This window comes from Corvus moneduloides, chromosome 4 (genome assembly GCF_009650955.1).
Source record: "Corvus moneduloides isolate bCorMon1 chromosome 4, bCorMon1.pri, whole genome shotgun sequence".
In the NCBI taxonomy this organism is placed as follows: Eukaryota; Metazoa; Chordata; class Aves; order Passeriformes; family Corvidae; genus Corvus; species Corvus moneduloides.
The window spans coordinates 54,628,140-54,643,277 of NC_045479.1; the positions used below are offsets into that span (position 1 = coordinate 54,628,140).

The 15,138-nt window shown below is 42.7% G+C and overlaps 1 protein-coding gene across 5 annotated transcripts in view; it reads left to right on the forward strand.

Annotated features, from left to right (window-relative positions):
* The window catches only part of PLXNB2 (plexin B2), a 263,743-nt gene that overhangs the window by 76,522 nt on the left and 172,083 nt on the right, over positions 1-15,138 (forward strand). For 4 of the 5 annotated variants that reach the window (XM_032105466.1, XM_032105464.1, XM_032105467.1 and 1 more), the window contains one exon: positions 14,106-14,293. The exons of the other annotated variant lie outside the window; for it this stretch is intronic. The gene's annotated coding sequence lies outside the window, so the exon portion shown is untranslated. The remainder of the gene's footprint in view (positions 1-14,105; positions 14,294-15,138) is intronic. 5 annotated transcript variants of the gene reach the window in all.

The window sequence follows — 15,138 nt, forward strand, 5'->3', positions numbered from 1 at the left end:
TAGTGCCTGGCAGCTCGGTCACGGGAGGCTGAGGCTACCTTCACCTTAGCGGAACCCCCTCGGTTAGTGCCTCCCTCCTTGAGTTCACGCACCCGCGCTGCCAGGGCAGAGGTGGGTTTCCCATCCCACCTTCTCATGTCTTCCCCATGCTCACACAGGAAAAACCACAGCTCAGCTCGTGGGGTGTACCCTCTCTCTCTCGCAGGGGGACGACGGGCTCTGACTTGGGGGCCTGTGACTCGCACTGGTGCCACGCTGACCCTCCTCATCTCCTCCCTCATCTCCTCCCTCATCTCCTCCCTCATCTCCTTCATCTCCTCTTTGAGGTCCTGGACCACAGCAGAGACATGAGCTTTTAGCGGGCCATTGATCATGCTGTCATAATGCCTGAGCCTGTTGGCAACAGAGCCCACTGTTTCTCGGGTATTGTCAGCATCAATCGTTGCAATGAAGGTGGTGTATTGTGATGGCCCTAGCCTTGCCAGGTTCCACATCATCTGTCCTGTGCACCTGACCTTATCGGGGTCATTATCATGCTGTCCATCCTTCCCAAAGAGTACCTCTAATATTGCCACCTCTCTTAGCTGTTGGATCCCTTGCTCGAGTGTCTTCCACTGCATTCTATGATGATACTCCTGCATTCTTTCTTTGTGAATGAACCTTTCTCTCACACTCATTAAGAGCCGCTCCCAAAGAGAGAGAGGCCCTGGCTCCCTCACAAATATCTGGTCCACACCTGGGTCCTGGGTCAACGATCCCAGATACCTTGCCTCACCACTATCCAGTTGCACACTTGTGCCCATAAGGTCCCAAACCCGAAGCAGCCAGGTGGTATAAGGCTCACGCCCCCTTCGCACAATGTCGTTTCGCATAGCACGGAGACTGTCGTGCGACAGGGACTCAGTGATGACTTCTGGCTCTGGCTCTCCTGCTGGTTGTGAGGGCCCTGGTTGCCCATCATCATTGACTGGTCGTACTGATTTGGTCTTATACTTCCTCCTTTGCACAGGGGCGACTGCTGCTGGCTGTGGTTGTCCTTGTGGTTCAACTGAAGCCTGGATGGTTGTAACATCCGTGGGTTCTACTGCTGCACCATCGGACTCACCCTCTTTGGGGCAGGGAGAGGGTTTTTCACTAGCTGAGGAGGTGTATTCCCTTAGCAATTGGCATATCTCCTGGCGCACCTGGCCCATCTCCTGGCACATCTCCTTGCGCACCTGGCCCATCTCCTGGCACATCTCCTTGCGCACCTGGCCCATCTCCTGGCATATCTCCTGGCGCACCTGACCCATCTCCTGGCATATCCCCTGGCGCACCTGACCCATCTCTTGGCACATCTCCTGCATCCCTTTTGCCAGTACCCCCACCCAGTTTGGGTAGTCCATTTCTGAGGTGGACTGTTGGGCAGTATCAGTCTGTGGGGCGGGATCTCTAGTGTCTGGGGCTGTGGCAGGCTCTGGCTCTGGGGTAGGATCTCTAGTGTCTGGGGCCGTGTCAGGCTCTGGGGCAGGATCAGGCTCTGGGGTAGGAACTCTACTCTCTGGGGCCATGTCAGGTTCTGGGGCAGGATCAGGCTCTGGGGTAGGATCTCTAGTCTCTGGGGCTGGTGTCCGGGTAGATATCCAAGCCAATCTCAACTTATCCTTGAATGCTAAATAGAGTAGGCCTATCAGCAGCAGATGGTTAGTATTCAGAGGGAATTTAAACCCTTCGAAAATTGATGGGGTGGGCCCAAAGAACTGGTTGAGGGGTTGGGAGAAAACTTCCCCTGGTGTCATTTCCTCACAGAAAGTACCATTGTTAACATAACCCCAAAAACATGTGCTCAGTGTGTGATAGCTGTTTATCCATGTGCCCACATTCCGGAGGAAGTTAAAAACCCATGAATTCCTCACCTTCTCGACCCATAACGCAAGCTGGATAACAGCAATGGTAGCCTTAGTCAGAGGACCCATATTCAAGTAAGGAGCTGCAAAGGGGAAGAATATAGCCACGGCCACATGCCACCCGAACCAGGGTAAACTAGACCACATAGTGCTGCCTAACAAGGTTCCAATATCCAGCACACAAAATAAAGTTATCCAGGAACTGTTATTCCTTTTTCACCTCTATCTCTTAATGCCCTTATGCCCCACGTTGGGCGCCAAGATCTGTCTCGGTTTTGAAAGACAGGTGTCTGCTAAGGAAGGCAGAGGCCCCCCTTGAAGTGGCAGATATAACCCCTTTTCCCTCCAAGTTATTATATTTTGAAATCAAGAGCCTTTAGGCGAAGATGTGGGAAATAGGAATAACAGTTCTTTACTATATATATATATATGTATATAACCAGTCAAACAAAACAACAACAACTCTGGCAGTAACAGCAAACACAAACCCAGTGCCAGCCTTCTCGGCTGTCAGGCTATTTCCCCTCGGGTGCAGTTCCGCTCGCAGCCGGCAGGGGCGCTGGCGGCTCCCGGTGAGCAGGGCAGGTGCGATGGTTCCCCCGCGGCTGCAGGGGGCGCTCCGGAGCGAGCTCGGGACACACGCGGCACCGGTGCCCCGGGATCCCGGGAAGGGATGGAACAAAGGCTTCACAAACCGCTGGGCAGTTGATCCCGGGCTCTCAGGAACAGCAGGCTGGAATGGCAGGGACGAACGCAAATCCCGGGTGGCAGACGAGATGTATCCAGATGGGAAGAACCCACGGAGGCCCAGGCAGGCAGGGCGAGCAGGGCTACAGCGTAGCGAAAGCTCGAAGCAGCAGCGGAGCAGGGCAGCCACAGCTCGGTCTCCAGCAGGGCAGGGAAAGCGGCTTTTGGGGTCCCGGCGTTGTTTCCAGCAGGAAGAAAGAACGGCCAAAAAGAAAGAAGCAGCAGCTCCTTTCTCTGCAGCTTCTCTCTCCGGACGTTCAGAGCGAACTGAACTCACACCCAGGTGTAGACAAAGGAGTAGCCAGGTCCGCCCCACTCCCCTTTTGTCTTTCTTAAGTACAGCTATTTGTCCCCTAGCAACATGCATATGGGAGAAAATTCCTTTAACAGAGAAAAAAACAGACTAAACTAAAACCCCAACAGTCTCATAACACAGCATTAAAAGAGAGTCATATGTTAAGTGACAGTGATGGATTCTGTATCAGGAAATGGCCATTCTGTCTGCATGGAAGTCTCCTCTAATAGTTCCCCATCAAAGAAAAAAAAACCTCATTTTTATTTATTGGGAATCTATTTATTAGTATTTATTACAGCTGTATTTACTTGTAACTGAAGCTAATACATTTCAGAACTAGATTAGGTGAGACTGTTTGAACTGGAATAACAATGTGTAGGCATAATATGTTTGTATCCTGGCACTGATCCTGTACCTTAGTTTTCTTACTCCTAAGGACACAATATTTGTGAACTGTCTAATACCAGGCCATAGAAGGACACTTTCTCTTCAGACTGACTTGCAGTGTAGTTGTGAGATTTAATGATAACTAGCACCAACACAAGCTCTGGGCACATATTATGTTTTCTGGTGGAATCAAAAGTTCTTATGCTTTGTGTCTGATTTATAAGAAGTTTGAGATGGAGATAGCAAGTTGAATAAGTACTCAATTGACTAAATCTATGGAAAATACTTGGAAGACTCTGCTGGGAAGATATAGAACTCTGTTCTACATTTGCTTTTCAATTGTCTCTGCAGGAAGAGTTGCATTACAGATGTAGAATAGGGGTTCCCTCAGCAGGCAAATCAATGTGGACAACAGCAGGTAATTTGGAGATGCATAGCATCATCAGGGATTGTAGTGTTGACTGACTGCGTGTGCATCTCTTTCTCTGAACTCTCTTGGGCTTTGTGCTCCAGGCTGGATAGGTGAAGTGATAAAATACCTCTGCAGGTTCTGAAGACAGTTTTTCCTAGAGAGGAATCACAGATATTTCATACCTTTATGTAAACTGTGGTAAAAGGACTTCAAACTGCAGCAAATGACAGCTCCCAGACACAGTCTCAGTATTTGGCTGAACAGACACAGAAACCCTTCCAGGGCTTTCATGCAGAAGGCACATGACTCCTTGTGAGCCATGCAGATCTGTTAACTCCCTGTTATGGCCAGGCTTCTCTTCACATTGTTGTCTTTCTGAACAAACAGTACTTTATACAGAGACATTGGTGTCGTCAGCCTGGAGAGTGCAGCCGTGCAGGTGATCTTGTGCTGCCTGCACTAAACCCCAAAGCCCACCACGAGTTTATCCTCCAAATGTGGGTCAAGGATTCCTCCCTGTCCTGGGAGGTCTGGATGGCTTGAACTGGACTCAAGTGAAGGATGGAAGTGGAAAGAAACGGGAGCTGCAATAAACTCAGGAATGTACAGAAATAAAGCATGCTCATCTGTCTAATTTTTTCAGGCTACCCACTTTAAAAGAGCTGCTGCAAATGATCAAGGTACTTTCATCTATTGAGGGAGTATTCAATCAAAATTCAATGCTAATTGGTTGTATTTCTATGGGAAAATCAGCCCACACCTGAAATTGCTATAATAGTAAAAGGTGATGTGCCTCAACATTTGCTTAGGCTGTGTATAGTCTAACATATGGACACACTGCAGTCTTACTGGCAACCTGCAGTAGGTCTAGATATACTTCTGTACAAAACTGAAGCAGCAGAATTCTAGTAGTAGCTATTGACACCTATATATATGATCATAATTCTTTTTCATAATTATATATTTCACAGGCAACACACAGAATAAAAAGAGATAATACTAAAATTAGAATATCAGTCCTGACATGGATGTTGAATTGTTTTTCTGATAGTGGTCAATAAACAAGTTAGGAAGTAGCTAAGGTTTTTGCTGGCCAAATTAGATCTGATTAAGTTAATCACAAGTGACATGTGTTAATTTTCCATAGCATCTCTTTACTGAAAGTTTTGTGTATATACTGAGAATGAGAAATAAATGGACCTGCAGGCGTTTTGTGTTAGTATCAAGGATTATTACATTTTTCTGATATTCACCTATACCACGTAATGGTATATAAAAAAGAATAGCAAATATGATTATAATGATCTGAACAGGCTCACTCTTAATGATACACAGCTACCTTCCTATTTTTTTTCAAAGCCTTTCTCTAATATAAATGCCTAGAATCTTATTAAAAATCTGATCTCATTAGGTACACCATTAGGTACACCATCAGTATTAAAATAGTGTATCCTAAATCTCAGTCATTTAGAAATGATCTGTACATGAAAAGATTAAATGAGGGGCTCACCAATTAGTATAAATGTCTTAGTGGAACAGAAAGTGACTTCAAAGAACTTGATTACATATTTGGGTTTTCTGATTTTTTTTCTTTTTCTTTTGCTGAAGTACTACCAATTTGAAGACAACTTTTAAACTTTTTTTGCATAATACTGGAATATTTGAAGCTTTTTTTGTCACTTTGGTGTGCAAACCAAATGTAAAGAGAAGAATTGAAACATTTAAAAATAATATAAAACAATCTCTTTTTAGTTTTTAGAGATGAAATGAATGAGAATTAAAGGTAAAGTCTTAGGCTGCTTTTGCTCTTCTGCTGCACCACTGTTTGTTCTTACATGTGTAGTGGGGTGGAGTTTGATGCAGCATTTAATCCTGTTACCCATTCATTGGTGTATTGCAAGCCTTCCTGTGAAAACATTGTGGTTGTGTCTGTGTCCGATCATCTCTGATCACCTTTGCAAGACATTTTTGCCCCCATTGCAATCAAATGGTATCAGACAGTGCTACAGTATCAGTCCAGTAAAACTTGAATTCCCAAACTCCATCAAACTGGCAAAAATCTGAAGCCTCAAGTCCTGCACAGAAGGCTTCCTCCATCATGTGAGGAACATTCCAGTCTCAGGCTGCTTTAGTCCAAGGCAGGTTATACCTTGGAGCAGCTGGCCTTTCCAGCTTCCCATCCTCCTTCTTTGTGTTTTGCAACATCTGGCAACCAAAAAAGTTTTATCAAAAAGTAGCATTAGAATAGAGTCACATCTTGTGTCAGGGACAGCTTGGAAAGAAAGCAAGTATTGTATCCTCTTGAGTGCAACATCCCTGTGCTGTGGCCTGGTTTTCCTAGTAAGAGATGCAGCCTGGTTTTAAATTTGGATTATTTTGGTGTTGTTGTTTTTTTAACAGTGATTGTTAGTTTCCACAGAAATTTAAGCAAACTGAGGCTTGTATTGGCCACTCTGCAAGAGACGCTGCATAATTCAGACGTAAACCTTTTCACTATGGCATGGCATAGTGAAGATATCCATCAATTCCTTATCACTGCTAAACCTCTTTGTGTTTTCTGCCAGCATAGGAAGCAGGAAAAGAGCAGTAGATTAAAGCAAATGGTATATTTTTGTAATACCATGTGTATAAATATTGGCGCAGTGGTGGTAGTTTCCACATTAAGTGCCAGCAAAAGTTTTTCGAAATCTACCTCAGAGCTGTAGGTCCAAAAATGCATGATAAGGCAAAAGGCTGAATAAGCCATTTAAATGGTGAGGGTTTAAGTAGGGAGTTGAAGGGGAGCAGGGAGGGGGGCAGAACCACAGACTCATGTATTGCTATGGGAGCAGAAAGGGGCTCAGATGTATTTAAAAAAAATAATATGAGGGGCAAAAGGCTTTTTGCCATCTCAAGCTGTATTAAATTCCTCCCTCCTTACCTTTTGTTAATCTTCCATCATTTTTAGAAATTTTTTTTTTAATGGAAAATGTAACTATATATAATGGGTATATATTATAAATTTACCCAAAATTATGTCATTTTCAAAGACAGGATAAAAGCCATTACTGCAATACGAAAACACTTTTCTATCACCTCTAATAATGTTTCCCACATCTTTCCATTTCAAAAAGAAGTGAAATGTATCAGCATGAGGAAGCTGTTCATACTGGTTCCCAGCTGTGGATATGTCAGTGGAGATAAATTCATGTCCTCAAATATTACCCTTTCCTGAGTACCAATTTGCACACACCTTAAATTTCACTTTGACAAAACCAAAGCTTTCCAAGGTGTTCATCTGCTCCCTCAGCAAGGTTTTGAGGTTTCACAGTGTTTGTACAAGGAGGTTCAAGGCCTATGTGACTAAATAAAAGTAGCCCAGCTGCTGTAAATGGCAGCTTTTCTTTGCCTTCCTTTTGGAGGAGTGGAGGTCAGGGATAGACATTCATTTTCTTTGTTTGTGCAGGTTTTCCGTGCCCTTCCAGCCCTGTTCCTGTCTGCTGGCCAGCTGGGTTGTTAGTGGCTGATGGCTGAGGAGCAGAATCTGCCTTTCTGAGCAGAATTTGCCTTTCTGCTCAGACTGGCCGGTGCACTCTGCAGAAACCTCCCAAAACTGGAAGTCTAGCTGTTTTCCTTGGGTCACTTCTTTTATAATATGTACCAAATCCGAGTGGACTTTCATTCAGTTTGGTGTCTAGGGGTGAATTAAATGTCCTTTCTATCAGATTTATTTGTCCCTCAGCTCAGAAAACTGGGAGGAATATCTCCCCTCTTCCCTCAAACCATCGTGTTCAAGGTTTTGTGTGGAGTTTAAATGAAACATTTTTGTGCAGGCATATTTTCTAGAAAAGGAAAAAAACTCTAAGATTCTTTATTTATTTATTAAATTCATGTCACCCTAAAAGCTGTTTTTGCCGACAAACTGCTTTTGCATGTTTGCTTTTGTAAAAGATATGTTTATATGAATGTACACGTTCTTGGTGACTTCCATGGGGTAGGACCCTCTGTGTTTTTGCACCATACACTGTACCTTGCATAAATTACCTCTGGGTTGTCCTAATGCCAGTTTTCCATTAATTAACAGACTGTGAAAAAAAAATTTTCATAAAATGCCTTTGGGAATAGTAAATGACAAACTTCTCTGAATGTGAGCCTTGCAGCCCAATCTCCTAAAAGAGGCACCTGCAATATGACTTTATAGCTGATACACAGCTAGTTGGCAGACAAAAATCTTACTAGGATTTCAATTTATAACCTATGAGATGTAGGATTCTTTCTTCCTTGTAATGCTTTAAACTGAAATTGAATTTTAAATTAACTTGACGCTGTGCTGTTTTCAAGTCAGATAAATAACTGCGTTCCTTTTCCCTTTCCCATAATATATTTGATATCTCACTATGAAAGCTTTTCCTGAACTGATATTAAAATTATACATTTGCTTGTCCTTACTTTCCTTAGGAAAAAAGTGAAACATAACCATGTAGCTGTAAGAAGCACTGTTTGCACTTTGACAATTATATAGTTTTGTAGTTTAGGAATTTGCCAGTTTTATTTCTGTTGCTCGCTGTAACAGCTTGTGGTTTATTTCTGTGTTTCCTCACAAAGCTTTGATCAAACAGTGGCCTTCAGGATTATGTTCTTTGAGCCTTCATGCATGTAGATATCTTCCATTTACTTTAATTCATCAGAAGACTCCATTCTTCACTTCAGTACCCCATTTACACCTTCACAGTGTTAATGTAACAGCGTCTCAACATTGTTTTGGAGTGCTTTTTTTTAATATATTTTTGAGTGTTTGCAATTTGTTAAGCTGTTAGACATACACAGTGCAGGTATAAATGCTTGTAAAACACACTAGGTGGTTACAATGTGGTCAGTGGTGTCTTAATCCAACACCTGATAGCAGAAATCTTTTTTACACTTGATAGATGATGTAACCAGAAAGAATATTATAGAAGAGCTGCCTTAAAAAAAGGCAGATGGATTCAAAGTATTTTACAGAGAATTAAATAAATTCCCATGTTTCTGATGTGCATGTGTAGTAGAAAGGACTTTTACAGTAGGACTGCTTGTGGTTTGTTTTTGTTTTCCCTGATTCTCACACATTTAATTGAAAAAACTTTTCTCATCAAACTGTATCTCGAAGAGTTTCCACTGAAGGACATACAGTGGCAGAATTTACAATGTTAGCATGCTGAGCAAAATGTATTTCTTCTGTTCCTGGTAAAAATATGCCTAACACTATGGGTGCCTAAGTGTAACTTAAGGCATTGAAGTACATCCCTCCCTCCCTTTTTCCCCCAGGAAAGTGTTCTCCAAACAGCTCCCATTTTGTACCTTCTGGCTTTCAGCAAGGCATTAGCATTCCAGAAAGACTTTCACCTGCACCTAGGCTTTAGCAGTGGTCAGGACAGGAAGAAGAAAAAGCTACCAAACACTTCCCCACTTGGGCTTCGGGCTCGACTGTAACCAGGGGCTTTTGGGAGTGTATTTGAGAGCACTGTTTTCCTTGCCTACTCTTTCCCTATTCCCTTGTTTTCCAATACCAGTATGACGACAAATCCTTTTTTTTTATTATAACCAAGCACAATGAATAAATATTTGGAATATTTCATATTTCTGAATGTATTAACAAAGGAGAAAAAACCTACCTCTGCCTTAAACAAGATAAGAAGTTATGCAGACCTGCCCAACTCAGACAGAAATTCTCGTAGGGAAAGGAATGCCACATGAAATTGGAAAGTTATCATTTTCTCAAGTAAGAGTGAAATACCAGAGCCTTAGTTTGGGTGCTTTTCACTGTTTTATAGTCTGGTTGTCTCTTCTCTCTGCCCACCCCTACCCCCCACACTCCCCCAAGGTATTCAAATGGAAAAGCTTTCTTTCCAAGGTATTTACACAAAGAAGGCATTGGGCAGCAGATGAGATTTCTTCTGATCCAGAGCATCTTAGTGCACTATGATCCTTCCCCAGAACTTGGCTAAACGTGCTGAGAAGGACTCTTTCTCCATACCCTGTGCAGTTACAGTCCTTTGGGTGGACGCTGTCACTGCACATTCTGGGCCATGTGCCTGAGTGTACCTAGGCATATTTGTTTGAGTCTCTGCCAGCATATATGCCAAAGAGATTATGCTTCATCTTTCATCCCAGGGAGAATAGAGCCTAAATGGGTTTATCATGGAGTTTTCATTCACTCTGTCATTTCTCCCTTCTTTATAGTTCATTGCTAGACTTCTAATTTTTCCCGACAGCAGTGCACACCCCTGCAGCTGGCCCTGCATAATGATTCCCTCCTCCTAGACTGACAAGAGTGGATGCATAAATCTACTGCCATCAGGGTGCCTCCTTTAGCAGACACTGCCTCCTCTCCCCCCTGGAAGAAGATCTGTCCCCTCCCCAGCACTCTCATTTACCACCTACTACTTTTGCCTGCTGAGCCAAGATGCTGCCTGTGACCGTTATCCTGACTATGCTAAACATCAGGAAATGGTTCTTTTTGGACAAAAATACAACCTTTTTTTTTGTCTCCTAATGATAACTATTAGTGAAAATTGGAGTGCCTTTGGCAATTGTATTTGATGCAAACATTACAATGTACAGCAACGAGCTCCTGTGAAAAGCAAGGGTGGACTGATTGTTTGAATTAGGAGCTGGAGGGTGAGAAGGACTATCAGGAGCAAGAATTTTGACCATAGGTCTTTAAGAGGTCTTAAGTTAGAGATCCTTGTGTTCTCTGGAGCCTTGTATTAACTCAAAACAATTGCTTTGAACTATCAGGTAAGGGCAGTAATGTCAAATCCAGGGCTTCCCAGCTGCTGAACTCATCAAGCACATTGACAGTTTATGAATCAGACAGCACTTGTGGACCCTTTACAAGTATTATTTGAAAATCTCTTCCTTAGCCCTCCATCCTCAGCTATAGCAGTGGAATATCGCAGTTGGCTAAAAATCAACGTAGGACTAGCTTAAAAGGCAGCAATCTCTGTTCCTGTTCTGAAAAGCAGGCATGAGGTGAATGTGCAGTGTATGGCAAGAGCTTCATCATTCTTTACCAGCAGCGAAGTTGTAGGTAAAGGTCAGCCCCTTTCATCTTCCAAGAGTCTAATCCACAAAATACTAGATTTTTCCAATAGGTATTTGGTGTTAGCAACATGCTGATAGACTAATATTCATAGTTGCTTTTCAAGTTAAATTATTATTTTTCTTCGGCTACAAGTATTTGGCAGTTTTCTCTGACACTGTCCTTATGATGATTCATACTGCAGTTATTTTGGAGAGATGGATAAACTACAGTTGTTTATATACAAACAGAATATGCCATTGGCTGCCAGAAAACAATCTCACTAATATTTGACTTGCTAGGTTGCCTCATGTTTCACGTTTTGGCTCAGAGAGAGCAAGCTTAAAATTAATTGAGAAGAATTTCTTTCTGAGTGTGTTCAAAGCTAGCAGTATTTTCTCCTCTGTAAATGTTGGCAATTGATTATAAAATGTCAGAGGTGTTAGCAGTGTCAGTGACCTTCATCTATACAGCTGGAATAATAGGCAAGACTTGCTTTAGGACACCCTGCAGTTGCTGACAGGTTTTGTTGCATCTGCAGCCAACTCTGTATCATTAACAAGGAAAAAAGGGTGGGTGAGGGAGCATGGATTGTAGATGTAAGAGTGCTCACTTCACTAAATTTACTTGAAAAATGATCATTTTTTGTGTCCAATGCCATTTTGTTCTTCATGATTTTCTAATTAAGTCTGGAGGGCTGTGGATCCAGGCTTTGATATGAGCAGTATCGACTGTCCTCTTTCCAGAGAAGAGAACAAAGCTTCCTTACTGTGCTGCTGGATGCTAACTGATGAACTGGTTTTTCTTCCATGCCTTGGTTACTGCATATAATTAGGAATCTCACTCCTGTGACTTCATGTGCAGAACTGCATCCTTTCAGCTGCCCGTCATGCACAGCTGTTCCCAGGATCCTTAAATTTAACTTTGCATCTCAACTGTTCCTATTTAAACAATGAGCTTTGAAGCAAACTATGGGCATGCTGAAGAAAAAGCTCTTCATGTCTAACAACAGTCTCTTTTAGACTCTGTTTGAGGATAGGGCTCAACTTTAAAAGTGGTCATGGTGTTAATTTACTTGAAATAATTTTATTAGAGAAGAGAAGTACCTGTGATTCTTGAAAAATGAGAGAAGAAAGAATATGTATTGATATACGGTGTCTATCTACATGGGTAGACCCATGTGAGTGGTTTTCTGAGGGGATTACCCTTTTCTTGTCTCAGTGTTCCCTTGCAGCAGAAGCAGTGATAGAGTCTGATGGCCAATGTGTTGCTGGGGTTAAGAGAGAAGGCATCTGCAGTTCTTGAGGAAGGGGGAAGGAAGAAGACAGCAATGACAGAAGTGTCAGAGCAACAGGAATAAGGTTTGGTTGGATTTGAGGAGAAATTTCCAATCCTGTATGGCATTCCTTCACCTTAATGATGGAAAAAGTCTGTTTATTTTTTTATTTTAATATCTTGTCTTTACGGTATTTTACGACTGGAATCCTGTACTTCATTCCCTGGATATCTTATCTATTAAATAATATCTGTATTCCTCTCTGCTGAGAGCAGGTACACAGAGAAACAGAAAAAGATCTTGCTGCATTGCACATGGATTTTTTGTGTTTAGTATTTATCAAGAAACACACATGCTAAAGAATTTGGGGCGGGAGGGGAGCCTCAGAATGTTTATCTTCCAAGAGACTCTTTAAAAATCATCTTTTTACTGTAGAGTGAACCAGTTGGCCAACTAAAAGGTTTGACACATGGACATGATGGAGGCAGCTGGAGCTCAGGGCTGGAAAGTGGCTGTGTGATGATCCACAGGAGATGTGGACTTGTGCGTGACCTGGTGCCTTGGCACAGGGAGGTGTTACTGAAGGATGGTGCTGGCAGGGAGAGGTGTGGAGTGTGCAAGGGATTCCACTGCTTTTGCTGCAGACAGGTCTGACAGCCATGTGACATGAGAGCTGATTTAAAAGTAGTGTCCTGCCTTCAGAATCACAGGTAGAAAATGTATTACTGTAAAGTTGGAGTTTCTTCCACAGGAAATACAGCCACTGTCTTTTACCCCCAGTTCCTTCTTTAGTGTTAGTTACCTAGTGGAGGACTTAGGGTACATTCTCTTAGTTTTCTTACCAGGCTAGTTTAAATCCTTTCAGTTTGTGACATGTGAAAAGATACTTCTGATAGTTTGAGATTGAAATAACTTTTAAAGATTTTTCATATATAAAATGCGTATAGATTTGGACTGCTGAAAGATTCCTTGTTGGAGAAGATGCATGTAGTGAAAGTGTTGGCAAACATGAAAGAAGTTGGCTTATGTTACTGAAAAGCACAAACTAGTCTTGTTCCCTTTGGAAAAAATCATAGGATAACTTGGTTTGGAAGGGACCACCTGAGGTCATGTAGTCCTATGGCTCAAATTCGGGCCAGTGAGATCAGCTAGCTCAGAATATATGAGGTATTTAGCAGTCAGCTCTACATAGCTCAAAGCTTAAGAATATGGTGGTAAGTTTCTTGGGATTTCTGAAAGGGGAAAAAAAATTATTGTAATACGTCTCCATTGTCTTCATCTTTCAGAAGCTAAAAAAAAAGAGAGAGGCTCAAGCTTTCGTAGTTCTTTACTATGCATTTCCTTTTATTTTTAGATGGAAATAAAAATTTAATCAGGCTAAACCTTACTTTCCATACTCAATTATTCCCCAGAAAGCTTAAATAAGTATAGATGTAGGCTTTTCAAGAATATGCCCCTAGAAGCTAATTTCTGAAGCAAAAGGAAACTGGAAGGTGACATTGCTTTTGAAAATTGAGCCTTAATAAAGGGCTTCATTTAGTCCTTGAAAATGGATGGTGGAATATGTAAGTGTTGAGAGGGAAAGGAGAAAAATAGAGATACAAGAGAATGATACCAGATGAAAGTACAAGGTAATTTAAGTCCTTGGTTAATGTCCCTGTTTGAAAGTAGTCCTGGTTGGTTTGGTCACCCAAAAACTGGCAGCTCAAAACAAAATTCTTACCATAAAGTGTTCTTGCCGTAGACTGGGCTTTAGCAGGTTTGTTATGGGGCTACTGTTATCTTCTAGAAAAGTGGTCCCTCCAAGGGGGAGTTAGGATGCTCTGTAGACAGCTTTCTAGTGCTTTGCATGTCCCCAAGGTATCTTGAGAGGGCACCTGCAGCAGAAAGAAGCAGAGACCCATGCTTATCAATAATGGCAGCTGCAGTGGGTTTCCCCTTCTATAGGGCTGTGTTGAGTCTCCAGCAGGCAGGCAGTGTAAGCACCCCTCGCTGTGTCCGGGGTGCAGAATGTTGCATCACTCCTGCACTGAGGGAGCTGAATGCCTGCCTTGTTGTTCCAGGTGCGAAGAGTGAGGGGGACAGCCCAGGGCTCAGTTCTGGGGCTCAGCAGGTACCCCCAGGAGCACAGCTGAACAAAAGTAAGTGCTGACGCTGCCTTGTCTCCTCCTGAAGTCCCAGAAGAAGTGGGTTCTTGTTTCCCAAGCTGTGGTGTGCACACAGATTTTTCATGTGAATTTTCTGTTTTCAGGTAAGCTGATCTTTTCCTTCTTTTTTAATACAATAGAATTTTCTAAATGCAAAATTATATTCTGGTTTTCTAGACAGGTTTTTTGCTATTTATCAAGACTTTCAGATATTGCTGGAGCATTTAATAAGTGTTTATTACTACTAATGGAGATAAAACTTCTAGGAGTCAGTATTGCAAGACGCATTAAAAATTAGCAAGAATAGCTTGGCAGAGGTTCTGTATTCATAAACCTATTTATAGATGGTGTGCTGGGTAGAGGAGCAGGTTTGTGCCTCTGCCAGCAACATGCTGCAGCCTACTGCTGTGCTAGTGCTTGCCCTAATTTTGCACTTACATTCTGAGTCTCCCAGGGGATGCTGAGCAGCTGTGTGGCTGACCTGAATCTCGAAGGTGTGTGGGTTTGACTGTGACTCTGAGGATGATCGGAGAGATTCGATCACCTTCTTTTCCGGGACCTGTTCACATTGATTAGCATGTGTTGGCTTGGCAGGTTTCTCAGAAACCAGCATGTAAAACCTACTTTATTTTCAAGCGGCCAAAGAGACGTGAAGCGAGATCGATAAAGGAGTTGCACAAACATGATTCTTGGTCTGTTCTTTAGCTGCAAAATGGTTTAAATCCATTTTGGCAGCTTTCTTGGTGCTGGTCTCTTTCCTGAAGGTGCTCCTGCCGAGACTTCTGTTTCCAGCCTGGCACAAGCCTGGAGGGGAAGGAGAGAGGCTGGGATCCTGTGTGCCGCCTTCCTCACAGTTACCAGGAATAATTGTCTGTAGACTGAACTTTTCGGAAGATAGCACTTACCCTTTCCAGCAAGAGAAACACGTGTCTCCTGCCTGGCACCAAAG